General features: G+C 33.4%; 1 long non-coding RNA gene across 2 annotated transcripts; it reads left to right on the plus strand.

Annotated features, from left to right (window-relative positions):
* The first annotated feature begins 14,009 nt into the window (after positions 1 to 14,009).
* On the plus strand, positions 14,010 to 18,271 carry LOC143076835 (uncharacterized). 2 transcript variants are annotated; one of them, XR_012978803.1, is made up of 3 exons: positions 14,010 to 14,351; positions 15,182 to 15,327; positions 17,905 to 18,271. It is a non-coding gene; the product is annotated as an uncharacterized LOC143076835 (long non-coding RNA). The 2 variants fall into 2 exon arrangements; XR_012978802.1 differs by having other exon boundaries at positions 14,010 to 15,327.
* The last annotated feature ends 2,811 nt before the right edge of the window (positions 18,272 to 21,082 follow it).

Here is a 21,082-nt window from a genome sequence, read left to right on the forward strand (position 1 = left end):
TGCATTGATACATATTTTTGGTAAATTCATGATTCATGTGTTTTCGGTTTTTGTATTAGTTTGACTGGTTGATATTTGACGGATTTGAATAATATATATATAATATGTTAGTTTATGAATGGAAAGTTTATTGTTGAGACTGAAATTTAACACTCAGTATATGACGATGATACGAGATAACATTTAAAAATGCATCATTCAAACATTTCCTATAATGGTCTATTTTTTTAAATTGTTATTTGAAGGACACGCACACCACATCTCCCTATATCTATTTCTCAAACACATAGTAATGATAATTAACAAGAAATATTTAGTAAATAGTACAATGTACTTTGCGTAAAGGATGATTCATCAGCGATCTGATAATAAAGATCCTTACTTCATATTTCTTTATAGCCATGTTAATCAACCGCATCATGATATTTCTTTTAAAATGATATAACGCATCCTCGAGAAAATTTTATCATCACAGTAAAAATATGTGTACTATTATTGTGATGTTATGCTATTGTTTCAGAAAAAAAGAGAAGGTTTGGTACTATAAAAACGTTTAATCCCGCTGCAAATGTTTGCACCTGTCCTAAGTCAGTAATCTAGTGTATAGTAGTTGTCGTCTGCTTATGAAATTTATACATGTTTCTCGTTTCTCGTTTTTTATATAGATTAGACCGTTGGTTTTCCTGTTTGAATGGTTTAACACTAGTAATTTTGGGGCCCTTTATAGCTTGTTGTCCGGTGTGAGCCAAGGCTCTGTGTTGAAGGCCGTACATTGACCTATAATGGTTTACTTTTTTAAATTGTTATTTGGTTGGAGAGATGTCTCATTGGCACTCACACCACATCTTCCTGTATCTATTATTTATTTTTATTTTTTAACCATGGCGTTGTCACTTTATTTCCGATCTATGAGTTTGATTGCACCTCTCATATTTTTCGCTCCTCTTCCTAACGCCTTAACACTACGTACCCTTTTCCAAAAAATTTAGAGAAAATGTCTAAAAAAGGGAACTAGGTATTGCAATGACGTATGATTGCAATGATAATGTCAAATGACTAATATAAAGAAAGTCTCCTTAATGTAGATTTTTCTTGTGAGCTTTGATGACAGTCTTTTACATTTTCGTACTCCGCTAGGCTTACACAAAATCAGAACTATGCACTGCCTGTTTCAAAAATGTCCGAGAGACTTCACACTTGACAAAAGATTCATAAAGTGTCCTCCAATGTACAGTATAATTTGTGGTGTAGCTCTTTAATTTCCGTCTTTTTAAACCAGTCAGATCAAAACCTTTACATGATGAAAAAAGTAAATCATCCCTATTTAGTTTACAATTAAAATGATTAAGGAATAAATGTAATAAGCATCTGCAATGTTCGACATTTCAGGGAGGTAGATTTTCTAATTCCGCCATATTTTCCAAATCAGTCTGTTCCTGATGTATCCTACAGTTACATCAAAACTATTGCAGTATAGGACCTTGACTTTGGACATTACACGAACCCTCTAACATCAGGCTGTGCAAACAAAAAAAATCCTAATTCTATTATTTAGAAAATAAGTATCATCATATATAAATAATTATTTCTTATTTTTCATTTTGCACAATACAATACAAATACGTTTATTATAGTGAAATTGTGTATTACAAAAATTGTACAATATCAAACAAATTTAATTAAATTACACCCAATGTTAATTTTGAACACAAAGAAGTAGAATGGTGGTTTCTTTCTCAATGTTAGACTTCCCAGTTGAATGACATTATACTATGCGATGGTATACATTCCTTGTTTACACAGTATGTTTATATAACCCCGTGAATTCCGGCATCAGTCCGTGAACTTCGGCACGGGTTACATTACAGCTTTTAGGTCTATAATTGACACTATGGATGCTTTAAACGCAAGACCGTATAAAATATATACAAATTTATTAACCCAAGTTTACAGTTCGAAATCTAGGGGAAGACTGCCCCAGCAACAGTTTAAAAAACATATAAATTAAGTTAAAGATAATGGTATTAAAACATTATAAAAGGTTTTCATTAAATATAAATATAAGTGTCCAATCTTATGTAATAATAAGCTGATTATTGTCCTCCGGCTTAACTTTATAAAATAGCGATAATTGCTTTTGTTGTTCGAGTGTTAGATACATGTATTATCTCTCACACTTTTGACAGCCATCGGATTAAGTTGTAAAATAGTTAATCTATAATCTCTTTGGATATTTGAAATAAGAAACATTGTATTTAAGAAAACAGGAATATTTAAAACAAGAAATATTTAACTTAAATCTAAAATGGGAAATATTCAATTCAACACGAGAGTTCATATAAAGCACTTTGCAAATTATTGTAAAAGTTCCTAAAGTCACTTTTCTTCCGGTTATATTTATACGATTTTAATTACAAAGAGCCGGATAATGGTTCGTGGCTTGTGATCATCGACAAAAAATTAACAAGACGTAAATATGCAATGTGTTTCCGAATGTTATTTTCATTAGTTACATACTTCTGTTTTATTCCGGCTAATTGGTGCAGAATTGCTCACTTGTTTAAGAAAACATGATACTTTGCACAGCAGTTCTTGGTTGTATACCCTTTGATTTCAGCTGTTGACCCACTCAGAAAAATCCAAAATTGGGGCCATTTTCAAGATGGCGGAAAAACGTTATAAATATCAAGATTGTCCTGTCCGCAAGGTATTCTATATAATTTCGGATATAAAAGTAATGGTTTTTTTATAAAGTCTTCATGTTCTTGAATTTGTTGTCAATATATTTCAAAATATAGATAAAACAGTTTGGTTATTTTTAGAAAGCATACATTTGAAAATATGGCTGCATATAAAAAAAGAAATAGTGAAAATCAAAATTTTAATCAATATGTAACATATTGTAATTGTTCTGTATTAGCTTTCAGTTGTAATGGTTGAAATGGAATAGGTTGAATTGAATCAATTGACCGTTGCTATAGGTTGGTTAAATGTGGTGTCTTATTAATTTACTTGTGTGAACTTTGACATTGTTTGAGATAGTGTCGAGGAGACCTTGTCTCGTGTCTCTGCAATACCATGTCTTACGTCACTTATCCATATTTCATCTCTCGTACCCACCATATAGTCAGATTATTATATGTAACCAATATGTGTACCTTTCTTTAGGCGGATATAATGATTGCTATTATTGGAAATTGTTAAGGACAACTATTGTCTTTTCCAACTATGTGCGAGGGCAATACGTAACTTGCCATTGTTCTAAAATAAACCACTTGTCGGTTCTTTTATTAGTTTGAATGGTAACAGTCATTATAGAGTTTGGCGGAACTTGCTGAGTTGAAATCTCACCCCTACTGTTAACAAATGCCGTATTTATCACTGTGTTGTTGGTGGTAAGTGTGGGAGTACTCTGATGTTTCTTTGCCTCCATTGTGTCCAAAATATCTAGCCCATGTATGACATCGTCCGTTAACGGCGCTTTCCACACATCCCATTGTATGTTTTCTCTATCAATGTCGAGAGAGGTGTTCTTTATAATATTCCTATTAACCCCCTGTACACCCAAACCACGAAGCGTTTCGGTATCAGAATCTTCAATATCTTCTAGAATTAGTTTTGCAATTCACTAATGTTATCATTGCAGCAGTGTCCATAATCATGCTAAAATTGTGGTCATATAGAGTTCCTCGTACTGCTAGGCATTTTTAATGGTTCGTTTGATGACATATCGGACGAGGACGTAGACCTCTGTTCGGTTTTGTCATTAGGTGATGTTGTGTGGCAAATGGACTTGGGAGCCGAGCGTTGGCCTGCTGGCCCGACTCATTGTTGTGTAAAGACTCCGTTGTTAGGGTACTCTTTAATTTGCTCTGTGTCCAGGTGAAGGTGAACGTTGCCTAACATAACCGAGATGTTTGGAGTTTATCCGTGGAGATGCTGACTGTTGTCCTTAAGGACAATATGATCTCTAGCTTGAAGGGAGTGATATTTGTCGATATATATTAAACTTGGATGTATTTCTATCTGGCGATCTACAGCTTTTATATTGTTCATGGGATATTCTACGTGCATATTGATCAGGTGATCTTCCATTGATCTGGTAGTCTTCCATGTTTATATTAATCAGAAGGACAAAAGTTATATTGATAAGCCAATCCAAGGTTATGCTTATTAGTTGAAATCATAACAATACATAGTTTTGTGACAATTTGAGCGTGGTTACTCATCTCATTTACATAAGGACTGCTTATATTCCCTTTAGCGGGCGGTGATACTGCGCCATTAACAAAGAACACTTGCCGATTGGCATAATTGGGAATTTTTTATCCATGTATCGCCATTTGAGTTTTTTAATTGTCTTAACGCTTGCTTGATCGTTTCTGAGTTTCTCTCTATGTTTACCTTGCGAGCGTACCCAAAAGTAACATCAGCCAGGCAATCACTTTTATTGGTTAATAAACGCCATCCAAGTCATTACTTCTCTTTGATGGAATATTTGCATTTTTGGGAGTTGTTGGCTTCGGTCCCTGTCTCGGGCACCAGCATCCCTGGTATGGATCGTTAGTGGAGTCAGCTTGCTATTTTGCAAGCATGTAGAGCTCAAGGAAATGACGAGTTTGTCATAATTGGAGTCATAAATGTGGCAGAAGGAGGATTTGCCATTGACTCGACATCGTTGGTTCTGTATTGGATAAATTTAATAGGATCCTCTTGAAGCCAATTGTTTGTGTAATGGTGTGCTGCTCTGAACCAATTATGATTGACTCATATTAGTCGGTTAGAGTGTGTAAGTACATGCAACAGTAGTATACTGCTGTTCAAAACTCGTAAATCCATGGACAAAAAACAAAACCGGGGTAACAAACTAAAACTGGGGGAAACGCATTAAATATAAGAGGAGAACAACGACACAACATTAAAATGTAACACACACAGAAACGGACTAAGCATTAGACAAAATCCGATTAGAACAACAAATATAACATCAAAAACAAACACATGAATTTGGGATAGAAAAGTACCGTGAAACGTCTTATAGTAATGTGAATTCACACTCAAACATAAGAGAAATCAATCGACACAACGAAAACATAACGTTAAAATGTAACACACACAGAAACGAACTATAACATAACAATGGCCATATTCCTGAATTGGTACAGGATATTTGTAAAGAAACAAATGGTGGCTTGAACCTGGTTTTGTCATTTTGTGGCATGCCAAACCTCGCACTTTAATGGCAATGTGAAATATAACATTAAAATGACAACATAATATTACAGGACTACAATACAAATAAATAGGAAAACATATTAGACATGATTAGACAAAGAAACACAAGAAAAATATCTAACAAAATGCATCAGGTTTAAAATTCAATACGCCAGAAACGCGCCTCGTCCACAAGAGACTTACCAGTGACGCCAAGATATAAAAGTTCAAAATTCATAACAACTACAAAGTTGTACAGCACTGAGGATCTAAAGTTCAAAAAGGTTGTGCCAAATACGGCTAGGGTTTTCTGCTTGGGATACGAACATCATTATTATTTAGAACAATTTGTGCTATTGCAAACAGTAAATTTTATCAAAGTAATATAAAAGATATACATGATAAAACTAAAGTATTAACTAATTACAGAAAACAAAACGTGGATAAATTATATAAACCAACACAAAAACAGACACACCCGACTTAGTCAAGGCCTCAACGCAAAAAGTGAAAAAAGTGACGTCACAAAAGTGGTGAAAAGGCACAAAAATTACGTCACATTTGAAATTCTGAAATTCTGTAAGAAAACACGAAAGCCATTTGCTGTTATCCTTGATCAGTACTAGAAGTGTCTGGCATGTTCAGAAATGGAGATTATTGTTGAATAATTTGAACAGTGTAATGCAAGGCCAAGTGCCCTGATATAGGACTTCTGACCTAAGGGGAAGACACCAATTGTGCTTTCAACAAAGTTGGTGTAGTTGATAGTTCATGCGAACTTATTGGGGAAATACCCGAGGCAGGGAGTTTGTTATGTACTTTTGGTGTACTTGTGTTGTACTAGCTAAGGTAAAATTTTGGCTTAGATGATGTATCCATTGCAGGAATTTTAACTTCTTTATTTCGCTTTGTCCACTTATACACACTTACAACATACGCCATTTGTTTGAAAGTACCCTACTGTGCAAATACACTTTGAAGTTGAACTGTGTCTACTTCCTCAGTTGCTGTCAGCTTGTCCATCCGTCTCACCACAATATTGATTTGTTTCATTGGCCTAACCCTCAATTCCACCAAGAGCTTACCACTAGCATACGTACTACAATGCGTTGAGGTGTGATAAAAACGCAGAAATATACATAAAGTGGCAAACAATGAAAAACCTGAGTCTACCGGAAAAATGTCTTATACGTGAAATTAAAGGAGAACACTGTGAAGAAACAGAAATCCGTGGACAACTAGCCCTTCAACGTATTTACGGATATATCACTGCTTCAATCCAGACAAAAACGATTTGAAGAAACATTTCGGTCAATAGACGCAACAGTATTAGCCGAGATATCCGAAAAATGTAAAAGCAATATTGAAGCAAAATTCACGAGATGTGGACACAGGACATAAAAGAAAAATCCAAAGCTGTGTGGCAGAAACATCAAGAACATTTCGATAATTACGAAAAGAATTATGGCGATGAGTCCATAATGAAACTAAAACCACAACGACCAGCTAGAAACAACGATATACACATGAATAATGTAAATAGCAATACAACCCCTAATCAACCAAATGTTTCACAGAATACAAATACTGGAACATATGCCGCCGTTGCTTCCAAATCAACTCTCAAGAAAATTGACAACAGCGCATTAAGGAATAAATCGTCAAAGAGACCGAACACTCAAAGCCGCAATCCGTCCTCAGAAAATTTTCAACAAAATAATGATGAATGGAAAGTTGTAAATAATAGAGGCAGAGGACGCGGAGGAAGACGTGGACGAGGTCGTGGAAGAATAGATAACTCTAATCGCGGTGGTAGAGGTGGGGGCATCACCAACATGGTGGAAACAGCAGAGGTCGAGGAAGAGGTGCGCGAGTGCCTTTTGTAGAGAGAGGCCAAAACTTACAACCACCCGTACCGATTCCAACTGCAACCCAACATCCAAACCGACGAAAGACCCCAAAATATAAACATCTCACAAAGAACATTAAACGAAAATGAAATTTATTTGCTATCAAAAGGTTTTAAATTTGCTCCCGTTCCATATTCAAATGTTCCGGAATGAAAAGCTGATATCAACAATTTCTCTAGACGCCTCCGTTTAAAAGAAGAATTCGGAAATAAAAAGGACCATGATAAATCTCTCGTAAGAAACAAATCAACTTACACCCCAAAACCTGGGAAAGATGATTATTTAGATACTTACATTGAGACAATAACAAAATTTCCCGTCCGTACACGTAAATGTAAACAGAATTTAACCCGAAATGAACAGGATGCGTTAAAAAAAGTCTTAAAGATGACGACTCCGTTATCATTAAAGAAGCAGATAAAGGAGGAGCCATTATCATTATGGATACCAACTTTTATAAGGAAAAAGTTTTGGAACAGCTTAATGATGAGGAATACTACATACAAGTTTTATGACTGATAATCCACTCCTGCAAAGTAATTTTACAAAAATTGAGAACACTTAAATTACAATTTATTTATTAAAAATAAGATATTTTTAAGCTTAAACAACACATAGAACTAATAAAGACCCATAAATCCAAGCAATATTGATAAAAAGACATGTCTACGGACAAGACATGTGTCTACGGACAAGACATGTGTCTACGGACAAGACATTCTGACATATTTTTGTATTTTTTCCTCTATTAATAGATGGTAGAAAAAAATGTTAGTAGTGTTTTCATATCTACAAAAGAACAGGAACTTAGCAATGCAACAGTAATGTAATTATGCTTCCAGTTTACTAGGGAATGCATGTCTACGGACAAGACATGTTTTCACTTTATTTGTATATCCAACTTTGATGGCATATATCTCCAGCTAGGGTACTACAATTTTGATAAATGAGGTAGTTTATGATAATGTATATACTAAAAGAGGAAACAAAACACATAATAGCATAAATTTGATTTATTCTTCTCTTTTATCACTACACTGAGAAGGCTAAAAACAAAAGTACAAAATTTCATAACACCTGCATAGTATTTAACTTTTTATCATAACTTTGTAACCACTGAAGATTTTTTGTTGCAACAAACAGTATAAGAAAGATGAATAAATTGTCTATAACAGTGAACCAATAATGTAGTTCAAATTAATTTCACTTTTTAACTATCAATTGATAAAAACAGAGAAATTTTAACTGAAACAACATAACGTGAAATTTTGCCCATTTTCAGCGTGTATTTTAGTGGTTTTTTTTCAAAACGGTAAGACCTATACATGATATTTGATATTCATTGTAAAACCCTACATTCTCTTCTTCAGTTCAAAGATGTATTACTTATGTAAAGTTCATCTTCTTGTCTTTACAAGCTTATAACATAGACCCAATATGAAATGCACATCTGATCTTGGCTAGGCCGCCAGGTTATTTTTTAGTAGCAATGAACAAAAAAAACTATGTCAATTGGACATGCTTTGATACTATATATACCCTTGAATTTTTACTAGATAACATTTTTGTTCGCTTTGGAGATTCCGTATAACGTCAGGTTATCGTAATTCAAATGGGGACTAACTGTGCACCACTTTTTGCGAACCTGTTTTTGTATTGCTGTGAGTTACAATTTATGACAAAAATCAGCAAAGACCCATCGAAACAACACATGATAAACAAATTTACTAATATTTTTAAATATTTGGATGATACTTTGGCTCTCAATAATGTCGACTTCAGTATGTATACTAAAGAAATTTGTCCTGTTGAACTTACTTTAAATAAAGCTAATACTTACAATGATCACTGCTCTTTTCTCGATCTTGATATCTATATTACTAACGGAAAGCTTAATACTAAAATTTATGATAAAAGAGAAGATTTTTCATTTCCTATCATTAATTATTCATTTTTAGATGGTGACGTTCCCTTGTCACCATTTTACGGTGTTTATATATCTCAACTTGTACGATTCGCTCGTGTATGTAACAATGTTTTAGATTTTAATGAGAGAAATTTATGTATTACTGACAAATTATTACACCAGGGTTTTCGATATCACAAACTAGTCAAAACATTTACTAAATTTTATCATCGGTATAAGGAAATCATTCGTAAATATAGCTCAACATGCAGACTTCTTATACGTTCAGGTATTTCACATCCAATTTTTTATGGAAATATTCTTTATAAAGCACAATAATGTCAGTATTCACCTCAGAACCTAACAAAACCTTTAAATAGACTTATTAAGAAGGGATATAGTTACGATACTGTTGTCAGGTCATTACAAATTGCATATTTTGGCGTTAATATTGATTCACTTATAGGGTCTTTGCATCGAAACTAAAAACTTGTATTCAAAAACCAGTTTTTGGCATGACACGGGTTATGTTTTTTCTTATATATGTTATGATGGTATGATACTAAACCCCTAACGGGAAGGATTGTGCCTGATATTCGTATGATAAAATCATAATCTTTCAATCAGTTAAATTGAAGTCTGGAGCTGGCATGTCAGTTAACTGATAGAAGTCTGTTGTTAACGTTATTAATGTATTATTGTCATTTTGTTATTTTCTTTGGTTACATTTTCTGACATCAGACTCGGACTTCTTTTGAAATGAATTTTAAATGTGCGTATTGTTATGCGTTTACTTTTCTACATTGGCTAGAAGTATATGGGGAAGGTTGAGCATTTTTGCGCCTGTCCCAAGTCAGGAGTCTCTGGCCTTTATTAGTCTTGTATTATTTTAACTTTTAGTTTCTTGTGTACAATTTGGAAATTAGTATGGCGTTCATTATCACTGAACTAGTACATATTTGTTTAGGGGCCAGCTGAAGGACGCCTCCAAGTGAGGGAATTTCTCGCTACCTTGAAGACCTGTTGGTAACCTTCTGCTGTTGTTTTTTCTATGGTCGGGATGTTGTCTCTTTGACACATTCCCAATTTCCATTCTCAATTTTATATATACATGTATATATGTTCCAGACCATATGAGTATTTAGACCATATGCGTATACTCGTACGGTCCGACCATACGCGACCAGCTGACCAGACATGTTTTGAGATCATATGGGTTAATCTTTAAACAATCATTTATCAAAATCTTTATTTTTAGTTATACAAATTGTTATTATTACAAATAGATGGATGATGTAAATAAGCGAACAATTGACATTAAATATTTGTTTAATTGTATATCTGAATCCTATTTTGTTACTCTGGCCCAAGGTGACACTAGTCTTGCTACCACAAGGAACGTCATATTTTTTTTTTACATTAACATGTTTTGTTCATGCATGTTCCTTTGCATATGCATTTTTTTTAAAGTTCCTAAATATTCTATAACAATTGTCCTCCCACATTATGTTTACTTCCGATAACTTCAATTTCAATGAGCATACTGGGCTGCAATTGCTGAATTACTGACATGCTAATTCAGGAGTTAAAATATTAAGTTTTTATTTCAATTACTATTGAACTTTTTATATTAGTTTGAGATATAAGTTATGTTGATCTGTTATATACATTTGTATCTAATAAACTTGACCAACTTCTTAATATTAGTCAGACCGTACGCGTACGGTCCGACCGTATACGTATTTTGAAAAAGTACGCATACGGTCCAGACCGTACGCGTACGGTCCAAATACTCATACGGTCTGGAACATATACACGTCGTTTTAATAGAGACAAAAAAAATGCAAGAAACTTTTGTTTAAAAAAAAACTAATGTTGCATATACTCTCAAAAATTCAAAAGAAGCCTCGTTCTCAGATTCTCAAAAGACAATTGGTCATCCCTATTGTTTTCCGATAATTCAATTACTGACACATCACTCCATATTGACCGTAAATCTGTTGGAATGTCTTGGATGCAAATATCAAGTGCAACAATTATTACTTTCTGGAGAGTACGATACGATTTAGCTTCTTTTGCTTGATCTATTTCGTAAGCAGCAAATGGTTTAGACATAAAATCGGAAGTCACAACAAATATAATATGACGGCTTCTAGAAATCGAATGCGCAATTTGTTCATAGATTGACCTCCCACCAACAAAATTTCTATCCTCAAGACACACATTTAGTCTCCATTCAGTTTCTAATTTATCTATCAACGTGCTCTGTACCCATGTATAACCATTGTATCCGTACGACACAAAAACATCGTATTCATACGAAAGATTCATATTGCTTTCTACAATTCTGCGAAACTTTCTATATAAGAAAAATAGTATGCGCCATCGGAAGTTAAAAATAACAGCAGTTGGAAGAATAATTATGAAGGCAGAAATAACTATACTTATTCCTATATACAACCACGTCGTTGCGTAACAGTGACTAAATAATGAATGGAAGTTCTGTAAAACGACCTGTGTGGTAGTAATTGACCCGTTAGTCAGCCGGCATTTGTAAGGTTTGACATTATCCAAAGTGATCTTTGTAGTATTTAACCATCGAATAAACCCTTGGTGTTCACAGGAACAGGAAAAATCGTTTCCAAGTATTTGAAGATGGAAAGTGGTATTTACGGTCCTTTGGGAATTGAACCACGAAGTAAAATTAGGAAACACTGTAAAAATTCTGTTGCCAGTTAAGTCGAGGGACCTTAGATTTCGAAGATCTGCAATTGCACTCGGAACATTATTTAAATAGTTGTGTGACAGTCGTAAAGTTCCGAGATATTTCAAATGCTTTAAAAACGATGCCGGAATCGTAAACAAGCTGTTCGAGCTTAAATCTAATTTGGTTAGGTTAGGAACATTGAGTAACAAATTAATGCTATTCTCAACAGCCCGATAAAAATGCGCTCCTTTCATTATCAATGTTTTCAGTGCACGAAAGAAAGGAATGTTTTTGTAATATAATTTACAATCAATTCCTGAAAGATCTAGATATTCCAGATTGTTTTCTGTTTCGTTTATTAAGATTACAGGAAAGCATTTAACGTCATAATAGGACATATCAACATATCGTACGCTAGCAGTATTCTGTAAATTCAGTTTGATAAGAGGTGGTGCACCAAGAACGTGTGTTATACGAACAAACTCTAACCGTGACGGAATTGGTACATTAAGTGTCAGAATACTATGAGCTGCATCGGAACAACTTTCATCTTCGTGTTTGAATCGAAACTGGTTTGGGTTGACATCGGTAGTCACTGGTAGGTAATTTGCGCTTTTATATCTAAGAGGAATATATGAAAAATCAAATATTTTTAGATTCGCAAGTTTTGGACTAGTTTTTCTCATTTGGAAGCCTAAGGAAGAAAATCCAAAACGATTACCCGACAAATCTACATGTTCCAAACAGTCAAGATGATTCCAATCCGAATCAAAAAATGAATGAGGTAGAATGTCAACAATGTTGTTGTCAGCTAAGGAAAGAGTTTTAACACATATTGTTTTCAAATACTGCGTCTTTTCTGCTGTTAATATGATGGCATCTGGTGTGATGGATTGTTTATCGTAGTTAGGTGGTTTTACCATATGTGATAAATCCAAAATCTCCAAACTTTTGTTTCTAAACGGGTATAGCAATTCTAGTCCTTTGGTCAGATATATTGAAGTACCGGATAAACTTAATATGGACAGCTTCGAAAAAGGAAATAGTACATTAATTTCTATGTCTTTATTTTCTATAAGTTTACATTCCGTCAGATGGAGTTCTTTAATTGATTCCGGAAAATTAACAAACGTCTTATTATGTAAAGCCTTGATACTACAGCTTTTGAATTGTAAATGATCGAGTTTCAAATATCTAAATCCGGGTCCAAAAACTGGTTGTCCGTACAAGTCAATACTCAAGTTACGTAATTGTGTGAGCTGTTGAAATGCCGTATCGGGATAAAATAGAAACCCTTTTTTATTCGGTGAATCCATATTTAAACTAAAATCAAGGTTGATAATATTTCGGATACTTTTCAATATAAATAAACCATCCGTCGATATATTTAGTGCATTTCCGGCTAACGATAAATTTTCCAGACTATTCAAACCACCAAAGCCTTCGGGTTGTACTGTGTGTATTTTACTGTATTGAATCTCAAGTGCTTTCAATTGGCTGTATCTTGCAAATGATTTATTTAGAATAACTCCCAAGTTGTTTTCACTCAGATCCAAGAATTCAATGTCTATCGGTAAATCTTGCGGAATACCTGTTAAATTTTGATTATGGCAATCTGCTCTGAAATGACTTCCGTTATCAATAAAACAATCATGAGTTGTTCCACTATGAAATAAAACTGCAACCAGCAATAGACTTGAAAGCTTCATATTTCCTGTAAGGAAAAAGATAAACAGCATAATTTTTTGTACAAATGGGATTATTCAAAACTGTATTATGAGTATAACAATTTTTTTTGTTTATAAAATAGATTCTTAATTTCAACAGGCAAATTCCATTACGATGTTATATCTTTTAAATTTTGAAACTGCTAACAATTCATTTACAAAACGTCAAATCAACTTACTTCGATAAATATTAATAAATCCTAGTAAACGTTGTGCACAAGAATTATTTGATACATACTAAACTGTACGGGAAGTTACTTTTTTTTGTGTTTTATTCATTTTTGAGGATATGTTTTAAATAAATGAAGTGCGTAGAATAATTAACAAATTATTACAACTGATATTCGTTCAACCATAGATAAATGTGTAAATGTAATATGTTGTGACTTCCTCTTATTTTAACAATGGACTACGAACATTTCGAAATGTGTACATTTTTATGTAAATGAAGGGACACAATAAGTATTCCGAAATGTATTTATTATTTCCGTGTGTTGGTTTAAACGCCTTTTTGCTAACCAGGCATACAAATATTTAACTTAAGGTGGCACGGTAGTATTTGCTTCCAACGTTTTAGGTTGCTCCTTTGTGTACCCTACTTAGGTGAATACTTATGACACTGTGATTGGACATTAAAATGGATTATCAACCAGAAACATTTTTTTCAAGTATTTTAACCAATTATGAGTCTGAAAAATAGCAATTTTCAAATGTAACTATTGAAATAAATCTTTTACATTTTTTTTAGAATATTGCATTTACTGCGGCCAAATATGATGTAAATGACTGGTTCCCTTAGACTGGTGACAATAGCTAAAAAAGTAAACGGTCATGATGGTGTTTCTCATTTATTTTTGAATATCTGAATGAAAGTACTTCAAGTTACAGTAGGTTTTAGGTCTTGGGGAGTGTTAGAAAGTCATGAAAATCTGAAAAATGTTAACATTGTCGCCTATGGCAGGGAAATACTACCGTGCCACCTTAACCGAGATACATGTCTCCCATGTTGTCATAGTAATTGCCGCTGTATTCAAATTCTTTTCTGTTTTTTGACACATGTAGCCTAAGTCATTAATTATGGAAGCATTCTTTGAAAACATTTTACTTGAATTATGCAGAAAAAGCTCTATTTTACCCCTCGGCAATAAATGCATGCAGTGGAATGGTGCCTGTTCTGAAGCTGGCTATGGCAGGAAGAGAGTAACCTGGCCAGATGGAAAAAAAACTGTTGAAAAGACTCACAGACTTGTATATATGGCACACAATAAAATATTACATCCTCATTTACAAAATAAAAATGAATATGGAGAACAATTAGATGTCAGTCATCTATGCAACAATAAGAAATGTATCCTAATTGAACATCTTGTGCATGAGCCTCATTGTATAAATATGAACAGACATGAATGTTTTAAAAAAGGAAACTGTTCGAAACTGCACTATCCCTACTGCATGGTATGATACAAAAGGTATTCTTATCCTATGATTTTTTAGCCTTCTTCGTGTACGCTTCATGATCACCTCTTGCTGTGTCGGCCAGTTTTTGTCGAATATTTTTTTGGCTCTTAAGTAGCATACCCTTTTCATATTTATTTACCTCCTGATTTTTAGAATATAATTCAAATTTTGCTTTAGCTTTCTGTTTCCTGTTCTTCATATATTTAGCTAATTTTTTATATTGTTTGTGGTTCTCATAAATTTTTTGTTCTTGCTGTAGGTGTGTGTGAACTTTAGATCCAGCTGTGACCGGGGCACCAACGGACAAGCATAAAGCCATCACGGATTCACCTGGGCCATGGTTTGCTGAAGAAACAGCGCTATTCGCCCTGCCTTGGAAATTTTTGCTGAATGTATTACTTCTAGGTAAGGAACGCCTAATTATTCTGTTGACACATTCAGATTTTTGGGTATTTGTTCCCAGTTTAGTGCGCTCTAATTCTTTTGGGCCTAGTCTGTAATTAATACATTTTCTTAATTCTGACTGCTGTTTCAGAGTTAGATTTAATTTAAAGGTTTTAGGCAAATAGATGCTCTTGTTGATCCATGGATCTTCTATCCCCTTGCAAACAAAAGAATTTCTTTTACAGATACAATGTTTACTTTGATAACAAAGAATAATAGCATCAACTGTGTGAGACAGCTTTCTTTTGAAGGTTTGGAAATTCCCATCACAATGTTTTAATGCAGATTTGTATTCGGCATGACATCTTTGGCTTAGATCTAAAGCGAATCTGCCGATTAGATCCTCTCGCTGTTTTTTAGTCCTAGCCGGCATCAAACTAGTTAAAATTTCATTTTTCTTTATCTGTTTTCGGTGATTGTCAGAAAAGTGTCGCGTATCAATTAAATGCTCAGGTGTTACTTTTGAATTATAATTAGATGCCAATTGCTCAGCTGCTCTATAGGCACTGCTGTCAGGATCTGTAGTTATATGTCTTACTTCAAAACCCTCACTGTACAGTTTGGATAAGCTCTCACTTGCACTCCGCTGCTCATTCCCTATGCTTTCGACCATTTGTAAGTTTTGTGTACATTTACAATTTTTTTTATTGATGTTTTCATTACTATGATCCTTTCCATGACTGCACAGTTTATTTTTTGTGACAAGATTGATTACTAGCTTTTTATCTGTCATGTTTTCAACAACAACATAACAACTTTGGGTTGCCGGCTGAAATGGAGTTTTACCAATACCACTGTATAGGGGATTATTATAACATCCGTCGCCTTCAACATCAATATGAGATTCAGGATGACCCCGCATTTTATTTATTGTTTTTAGTTCAGTTCTTATATCAGCCATATCAGCTACATTTTGAATTTCAATCTTTTCATTCACTTTGTTGGCAGAATTTTGCATACCCTTTGTTGAAGGAGCAGGAATATTGCCGCTCAATAAAATTTTTCGAAGTCCTGACGAACCCATTGAAACTTGCGAAAGTCCTACTTGCATGCCATAATTAATTGCGGCAGGCTTTGGCCCCTTTTTTGTTGTTTGGACTTCTTTATATAACTTGTACTTTTTGGAAATGAAGTTGCAATTATCACAATTGAGTGTAGCTCTCCATACAAAGCCTCTTTGTTCTTCTTTATGGGTATTCCACTGGAGATTGCCTTTACAGGTTGGTCTTTTACTTAAATGTTGTCGAAAGCTTTCATTCCACATTTCACTGCTTTTTTGTAAATGTACCAGTCTGTACGTGTCTTGTTCTGCCCTACCGTAACAAAAAAAATGTTCAGGAATAGTGTTAAAATTTATTTAAATGGGAAAATAGAAATTTTTCAAGACTGTAGTTTTCAACGAGAATTACCTCCCTTACACCAGATGTTTAAATTAATGTAAAAATATATTTTGACAGCTGTACAGGTATTATTTGCGTTATAAAAGTAGAAAAGAAGTCTTAAAGTATTAATTGTAGTAAGTTTAACAACTATTTTTGTTAAAGTTTGCTTTTTTTTCATAAAAATAATTGAATTTATTTTATTTAAGGGGTAAAATAACAGTACAATTCAGTTGATTTTTATTTTGTCATTCCCCTATTTCTTAAATAAATGATTTAAATGGGTAAAAAAATAATAATATTAGTATTTACCTAATGATATTTTCCGCTGTCATTGATTTACAGTCCAGAAATGAAGAGTCCTGCTTGGGTCTTAGAAGTACAGTAGTTTCAAAGTTTTCGGGCAGTTCATTATTGGCCGCAACCAGCTGCACACTTCTTGGAATGCAATTCACTTTTTTTTGTGTTGTCTTTTTAAGTCTCAAATAAGTCCTCTTAACATCCTTAACTTTAAGGCCTTTGGAACTTCCATTTCTGTTTGAATCAGGTTGTTTTAAGGTAGAAAAGTGTCCTTTTTTTCTTTTAGTATTGCCTTTCATGGTTAAATATTTCACAAATTTTCATAAAAAGCTTATCTTTGTCTACAGTTAGAGAAATTTAATTGGGTTTTTGTATCAGGGAAAGGTCAGGACAGGTGGAATTGGATCTGTCAATAGTAGCATAAACGTTGACTCAGCATCTAGTTAGTCAGAGTGTGTTGAGTGATTTATAGTGCAAGAAAGTAATAGATATATATACCTCTGACATCATACATCCAATAAAATGCCATTTCAATAATAATTTACCTCTAATTGACAGAAATGCATTAAGTTATAAACTGTTTTAATATTACACTAGAAAAAAGCTCTCTACTTGTCACTTTTTATATGAAATAGGAATAAATACTTTGAAATTTGACAAAAAAACACCTGAAATAATTACAAATAATGATACTAAAAGGCCTCAAGCTGGCCTTAAATGTGACCATCAGTCTCCATTTTACCTTGAATTGAAGTGCATTTCATTTCTACTTGAAATAAAACATAATAAGATGCAGTGCTCATTGTATTTAATGTCAAAAATTATAAAATACTAATTAGTCTTATTTCTTCTTTTTCAGAGTTGAAAACTGGATTTCCGCAGCATATGGGTAGTCGTTTGATTTTCCTCTGTTTTCATGGAATGGATGTAAGAACACCTCAAGATTTTTCAGACAGTTTAAGAAATGATTATAGATAGTGAATAAAAGACATTTACAGCATATTCTTTTAATTAAGTGGTGGTTAAGGTGGCACGGTAGTATTTGCTTCCAACGTTTTAGGTTGCTCCTTTGTGTACCCTACTTAGGTGAATACTTATGACACTGTGATTGGACATTAAAATGGATTATCAACCAGAAACATTTTTTTCAAGTATTTTAACCAATTATGAGTCTGAAAAATAGCAATTTTCAAATGTAACTATTGAAATAAATCTTTTACAATTTTTTTAGAATATTGCATTTACTGCGGCCAAATATGATGTAAATGACTGGTTCCCTTAGACTGGTGACAATAGCTAAAAAAGTAAACGGTCATGATGGTGTTTCTCATTTATTTTTGAATATCTGAATGAAAGTACTTCAAGTTACAGTAGGTTTTAGGTCTTGGAGAGTGTTAGAAAGTCATGAAAATCTGAAAAATGTTAACATTGTCGCCTATGGCAGGGAAATACTACCGTGCCACCTTAAGGTGGTACCTAACACTACAGGGAGATAACTCTGTAAAGTCAGCTAAACGTTTTAATTACGTTGCGTTGTTAAATGAATATAAAGCTTCTCAATGATCAAAATTGGTGTTTGTCAATTTGCTATATAACCAGTGTAATTTTTATGACAAAACGGTTGGTTCAAAAAGTTTTAAATTTTTATATTTTTATTATAGTCTCAAAGTAAATACTTTGACAAAATTTTATGAAAATTAAACGAGCCAAATTAATTTTAGTGAAAGTGTTGGGTACCACCTTAAAAACCCTTTTATTAGCCTTTCTTTTGAAATTCACATCATAAAAAACAATTCTTGAAATTATTTAGTATTCTTCATATAATTCTTTATACTTTTAATAGTCTTATGTTTCATGTTATAACTTAAGGCATTATTCTATCGATCTGCCGCAGAAAAAATGAAATTATCAATATAAAAAAATACACAACACCAAGAACTTTTCAATATTTTGTATGTATCAAGAAAATAATACAGTGCCACGTATTTTATCTTTCAATGTGTAATACCTTGTATTTTAAATTTGTTTTGCTTCTTTTAAACTTTCTTTATAGATATCTTTGAGAAATATAAGATTGAGAGTCTTACAATGATATTTTGAATTAAAACAATACATTACTTCAAGGGTATATCTTTGTTTTTTCTTAATAGTTGATCGGCACTGATATTTCCATTTTGTTCGAGTTATTTGATACATTGATTTGTAAAATAAATTCTATCAGGTAAGTAGTATACACGTAAGTGTGTTCACAATCCAATGTCCCATTATTTATATTTTTAAGGACCATACCTATGAAAATATTGGATAGGCACTAAATTTCAATCTTAGCTTGTTGGAGACATTGTTGAAACTTACTTTTGGTATACATTTTTTCAAAATCTTACAAGAATTGTACACGTGAGAATGTTTACAAGACCAAACGGACAAACGGACACACAAACGGAAGGGGGGGGTCCACGATTTCACGTGAGGATGGACGGTGTTTTTATGTCCAACTCGTCGCACGGGAGAAAGTAGCAGTATCACGTTTTAGATGAAAATATGCTCGACTTTGTTAGACTTTTGTTGGTACGAGTTTGTTCTTTCGTATAATTTTATGAATTATCGAATAAAAGAGAGAATCATGTTTGACATAAAGGCAGTTAAAGCAATATTCTTATAAACCAGCGCGCAGTGGTAGAGCCATACAGACAGACAATTAAAAGAGATATATCAAAGTAATTCAAAGATGCAAAGTAAGGGCAATTAGAACAATTAACCTACATACAACACTCATGTAGATATGGAAGTATAAAACAGAAATAATGCTTCAACGAAGAGACACGAAATGCTTACCCAAGAGATTCTGGGCATTCGTCAACTATTCTTATAACTTGGAAAACTTGGTTTTTCTCTGTATTGCCGAATAAATAAATTTGGTGTTTTTACTGTATTCTGATTGGTTAAAATTATTAGTTTTATTTTCAATGTTGTCAATTTTGATGGCGACACGCCCACTCTGACGATGTGTATTCATACGCCAACATGTGTGTACGTTGTTATTGGTAATATAAATAATATAAAAAGTTCTTTGAGCCTTATTATTGATAGAAATTTATTTATAATGAATGGCAATAATTTATTTTGACTTTATTGAACCATAAAACTAATTTTTGACTCTTCACATTTTACATAATCCGCCTCGCGGATTATTCAATGTGAAGAGTCAAAAATTAGTTTTATGGTTCAATAAATTCAAAATAGATAATAGCCATTCATTAAAAAATTATTACACCAAAGTTTTCGATATCACAAACTTATCAAAACATTTTCTAAAGTTTATCGTCGGTACAAGGACATCATTTGTAAATTCAAATCAACATGGAGCTGGCATGTCACTAACTGCTATTTGTCTTTTGTTAAATTATGTATCATTGTCGTTTTGTTTAGTTTCTAGTGTTACCTATTCTGACATCGGATTCTGAATTCTTTTAAAGTGAGTTTTGCTGTGCGTATTGCTGTGTGTTTGTTTATCTACATTGACTAGAGTTATAAGGGGAGGGTTAAGATCTCTCAAAACGTTTTTTATCCCGCAGTATTTTTTGTGCGTGTCTCAAGTCAGGAGCCTCCGGCCTTGGTTAGTCTTGATGTTTGATTTCATTTTTGTTAATTTATACGTTTTGGAGTTAAGTAAAAGGTCCATTTTAACTAAACGTGGTAGTACACATTACGTCCATTTTCACTAAACTTGGTAGTACACATTTTTGTGTAGGGGCCAACTGAATCCCCAATCCGCGGCTGCGGGATTTTCCCGCTGCGTGGAAGAACTTTTGATGGCCTTCGACTATTTCTTGTCTCTTTGACAAATACCCCACTTCCATTTTCAATTTTAGTTTGAACGGGGTTGTTGCTGTTCATTGAATTCAATGCTGTTTTTTTTTAGTTTTTGATTTATACCAAAGCGTATGGATATTGTATTTTGCATGACGCGTGCAAGCGATGAATCTTGCTCAAGATGGGATCGTCAGTTGCTTCAATTTTGTGTTTATATTCTCAAA

Source organism: Mytilus galloprovincialis, chromosome 5, assembly GCF_965363235.1.
Source record: "Mytilus galloprovincialis chromosome 5, xbMytGall1.hap1.1, whole genome shotgun sequence".
In the NCBI taxonomy this organism is placed as follows: domain Eukaryota; kingdom Metazoa; phylum Mollusca; class Bivalvia; order Mytilida; family Mytilidae; genus Mytilus; species Mytilus galloprovincialis.